At 38.2% G+C, this 5,085-nt stretch overlaps 1 pseudogene across 1 annotated transcript; it reads right to left on the bottom strand.

Moving 5' to 3' along the window:
- Positions 1-584: 584 nt before the first annotated feature.
- Positions 585-3,141, bottom strand: LOC147509010 (AAA-ATPase At3g50940 pseudogene; annotated as a pseudogene). The gene is made up of 2 exons (XR_015218316.1): positions 3,008-3,141; positions 585-2,400 (listed from the first exon to the last, which is right to left on the bottom strand). The product of XR_015218316.1 is annotated as an AAA-ATPase At3g50940 pseudogene (transcript).
- Between the last annotated feature and the right edge of the window lie 1,944 nt (positions 3,142-5,085).

Genomic DNA, 5,085 nt, shown 5'->3' with positions numbered 1-5,085 from the left:
AATGTCAAGTACAACTGTAGAACACTTGTGCCAATTATCTTATATATATATGAACCTGGTTTCATTGATTTTAGCTCATGCCAGGACATTCTCATGTATGCACTTGTGAAGTACTAGAGATGATACACCACGAGTTGTGGCCATTTGTAGCAAGAGGTTTGAAAACTATGCAACAGTTCTCAGTTCTCACACAGTCAGGGGCGGATGCAGGATTCAACAATAGGGGGGGCTACTAACACTAATTCTCACTACTGAACAGTTACCACTGTACTTTTGGGTTTTGAGCAAAGTAAGGGGGGGCTACAGCCCGGGTCAGCCAACTCATAGATCCGCACACAGTCACACATACCGGAAGAATTAAGTATAAGATGAAATCTGTGAGATAATAATATAAATGAGGAACATTTACAGTGCAATTTCTTTGTGAGATCACCTTTAGGAGTTCAGGATGCATTTTCTTTGTGCATTTGACAAATCGAACAACATTAATATTGGCTGACAATCATTAGGTGCATAAATTACATAAATATTGTGTGACAATTATTAGGTGCATAAACTACATTAATATGGACTGACAATCAATAGGCGCCTTAGGACTTAATTGAATATAATTCATGGACTGAGAACACTACAATATTACAGCCCAGATGCACATAACAATATTTATCTAGCAGTACACTAGTACTTTTTTTTGGTGAAGAGTAGTACACTAGTACTTGACACTATAAACCACCCCAATTCCAATTGAATTAAGTTCTCCCTTAAACCACTACAACCATAGAGAGATTAAATTAAGTTCTCACTTGAACCACCAAAACACATAAACCATAGAGAGATATCAGTGTCATCTTTCTCCATTGCTACATTTCTCAGTTTAGTCCTGTTTTTCTGCAACTACATCTTCCTTTTCTTTGTTGTTATCGTCATGCCGTTCTTCAATTTTGTGTCCATCTTCATTTGCAACTGAGTCTTCATTCTGCTCCTGGTTTTTATCATTGTTAATTGAAGAATCTTCAATAGTAAGACGGCATTGCTTCTCCTTCTCCTCAACCATCTTCTCGAGAATTCTTTTCATTCCCATGTCAGCATCTTCCTCACAACTCAAGAAAATTTCTCCAATGTCTGCTGGTGTCATCTTGATAAGAGGCAAGACCTCCTCGACATCTTTCATTAGTTCATGCTTCTCAATACCGAGATAGTTCTTCGCCAACATCTTAAAGGCATCAATCTCACAGTAAGAGAGGTTAATGTGTTTGTCCATTCGACCTGGTCTCAGCAATGCCTGGTCCAGTTTCTCCTTGTGATTGGTCGTAAAGATGATCAGTCTTTCACCCCCACATGATGACCAAAGCCCATCGACAAAATTCAATACCCCGGACAGACTAATAAAGCTGTTTAAAGAACCCGTTCTGTGAGCCTTGTCCTTGCCTTCTTCAGTGTCATTTCCGTTTTCTTCAGCAGTGATTGCCTTCTTGGATCGATCAGATAAATCAAGTGAACAATCAATGTCTTCAACTACGACCACCGACTTACTAGATATTGAAATCAAAAGCTTCCTCAATTGTGAATTACTTCTCACAGAAGTCAATTCCAGATCATATATATCGAATTCGAGGAAATTAGCAATGGCAGCAATCAAGCTTGTCTTACCAGTCCCAGGTGGACCATATAGAAGATAGCCTCTTTTCCAAGCTCTTCCAACTCTGCCGTAGAACTCTTTTCGTTTGATAAACTTGGTTAAGTCTGCTTTGATATCCTCCTTCAGAACTGGATCAAATGCTAATGTATCAAATGTGGATGGATGAGAGAAGGGTACGAATGACCAATACCTGCCGTCTTCTTCAAAAGATCGATTAGTATAAAGTTTCCTTTCACGGTTCTTGAGCTTGATAGTCTCTGCTACTTCAATGACATAAGGGATATAAGAGGACTGAACCTTCTCCTTATACTTGTGATGAAACGATAGCTGAAAGTATCTATTCTCAAGAGACGCTCTGTAAATATTGCTATTTGTTTTCTTCTCGACACAGCAGAACGTCCACTTGACCTTAATTCCCTCAAACATCTCTTCAAAAGTCTGGTTAGTAGACATGGTGAAGGTGAGGTTCTTGAAATTCTTGGGTTTAGACAGCTTGAGGACTCGAGAAGAGGAGAAACACTTGGTGCTAAGGTAGGACTGAGCAGCGTCGAAAAGTTCATTGGTTAAAGAACTCTCGAATTCTTCAATGAGAATGGTGACATTTGGTTGCAGTGAAGTGAAAACTTTTGAGAAAAGGAGTTTGAGAAATTGGTATACTTCAGGAGGCATGAAATCTCTTATCGCGGTTCGGATGAACACGAAGGTTGCAAACAGAGAACCTAAGGATTTCCAGTCCAGGACCAACTCCATTTCACTTTGTTCTTCATTGACAGGCAAAGTAAAGGAATGTTAAGACGATTGAACACAAAAAAGAACTTCATATCTACGATTTTAACCATTATAAATATTTAACATCAGTTTGTGGCAGAGTCCTAGGTCCCATTTGGGACTGCTAGATTTTCAGCTTTTTCCTAATATTCATGAACACAGAATATTTAAGGAAGAAACAAAAACAGTTTATAAGCAGCTTCTCCACAATGCCAGATCCATCTTTTATTTAACAAGCCTAAATGTTATGTATATGTACTAGGAAGTAGATGAAGAAAGGATATTTACTCTTACATGGTGAACCCAGTTAAGAGATCATGTTATAACTTATAACTGCGTAGAACACAATAAACTCTTTCATACTGAACACATTTAGAGAAACCTTCAACAAGCTTGGATAAACAGTAGCTTAGTATTTGGTTCCCAAAAAATAGGGGAAAAAAAGTAAGTAACTACACTTGGTAAAAAACAATAAACCAAGTAAAAAAGAATACGAAGACATAATAGGACCATGCTTCTCATGTTAAGTAGATAAACACATTTCAGAGATAAGGCAAGAATTTAGAATTTAAGACCAGATCAAGGTTCAAGATTCATTACCTTCAAAGAGGAGATCAAGAACAGATGGGAAGGCTTGGTTAAGATGAACCCTGTTTCTGTACTAGCAGAAGTGCACTGAGGAAATTTCTTTTATAGAGTCCCCCTTTGTCTTTTTCTGTCAGAGAAAGCTAAAATATATTATATTTATCTTCTCTGTTTGTTTGTGCATGATGTCAAGTTATTAGTGGTTGGTGATATCATATACAAGATGTTTTTTCGCGGAAGTCTTTATTTATTTTTTAGGTTAGAGGATCTTATACGCATAAGCGAAGAGACTTTAGAATGAAAATAGCTAACATTATTGCCTGCGCCAAAGCACTGAGTTTTCCCACTTCACTAAGAAAGCGTGTGTCCGTGGAGTGTTGCATATAGAAAGTAGAGGTATGCATTTGTGTGGGATTGACCCAACGGAATCTACTTTGTTCCAAATCATTGATAATTATCTCTGTTTGGCTGTACCCTTTGTGCAGTGATCAGGAATCAGGACTGGACCTAAAACTTATTTTGATTGATTGGATCAAGTTGTTTGTACATAGTACTTGGATGCAGTTTATTTTTAGGAGTTCTTATCCAAAAAGTTTTTTCTTAGGAGTTGTGATGGTTTAATTATGGTCGAAGTGTAGGCCTGTTAGCGTGTACCATGGCTTCAGTCTTATGACCTATTTTCTTGACAAGGTCCACAGATTTAGAGTTCGAGATTGGGAGTTGGGCACGCTGTGTTCCTTGCGTGGGAAGCTTATAGTGGAAGTGGCTTGATTGCCTTGCAGCCATAAATTGCCATAACATTATATAAAATTTAGTTTTTGACATTAGTCCACCCATAAGGAACTATAGAAACTCCAGCTGTAGACCAGTCATCCTTCAAAGACATCAATTCTCTATCAAATTCGTTTTTCTTTTTGTCAAGCGAAGAAGTCCTTTACTTGCCTACGGAAGGTGGTTTGTACCCTTTAGGTGCAGCATTAATAACCCTCAGCATATATCATACCAAAATGGTGATTGTGCCACATTAAAAGGTATTCAACTAGCATAAAAGAAGCTTGCTATACTATGCCAATATGCCATCAACATCACTTCTAGAACTAACATCGAACATACTCCTAACTGGGTTTGCTGACTTGCCACTTGGCCTTTCCTAATCCTAATGGAGGAATTATAGGGATAACTATAATTGGATATTTTTTCCTACTCTTAATAGAGGCAAACTGTACAACGTACTAAACCTTTTTTTGCACTTTTGGTACTTTACGTTTTTTTTTTGCACTGCCCAATACATTGTACTGCGGGTTTCTGCCCAATACAATGTTACTTCGGATTTTCTGCCAGGTGACCGACCATGGGCCAAATTCGAGTCCATTTTTTGCTGCAATTTTCTCAATGCTTTTAGTTTGTTTTGTCCAAATCAAAAGCTGCCAAGTGGCCATGACAGTGAGAAAAAGAGAAATTTTACTTTGTCAGCTCACTCAGTTGTCAGTTGTCAGTTAGCTTTTCAATATAAAAGCAATCCCACCATAAAGCAATTGTTGCGAACGAAACAAAATAATATGCATTTGTGCACCTCTCAAAATCCAAATTTGCCTCAAACTGTGAGTTTTTTTTTGCAATGCAATACTACTAATATTATATATAACCACCTCCCGGTAAATAGGAACACATGAAATGTCAGACATACACTTCGGAAGATCAAAACTTCCCAACTGATGGTTTGCCCATCCAGCTAGTAAGTCTGCATCCTCATTTGAAATCCTACCAATCCAATTAAAATTACATGAACTGAAATCCAAAACAATAGAGTTTATAGAAACCTTCAGAGCTGCTAAGGACCATTTACATTCTGATCCCTGGAGCACCTTCATCATCTCCATGTTCTCTCCCTCCAAAACATAGTGTGATTATAGCTGAGATGCTTTGCCAAAAGAGCAACAACTTCAGCTGCTCCCAATTCTGCTTCCTCGACTTCCTGAGCCTTGAATCTCCTAACAGCTGCTCCAACAATGACTCCTTCACTATTACTTGATATTGCTCCAGCTCCAGCCCATCCTGTATTCCTGATAAAGGAGGCATCAAATCTAATCACA

Source organism: Coptis chinensis, chromosome 3 (assembly GCF_015680905.1).
Source record: "Coptis chinensis isolate HL-2020 chromosome 3, ASM1568090v1, whole genome shotgun sequence".
Lineage (NCBI taxonomy): Eukaryota > Viridiplantae > Streptophyta > Magnoliopsida > Ranunculales > Ranunculaceae > Coptis > Coptis chinensis.
The sequence above is the reverse complement of the archived record's forward strand: the minus strand, read 5'-3'. Positions and strand labels throughout refer to the sequence as shown.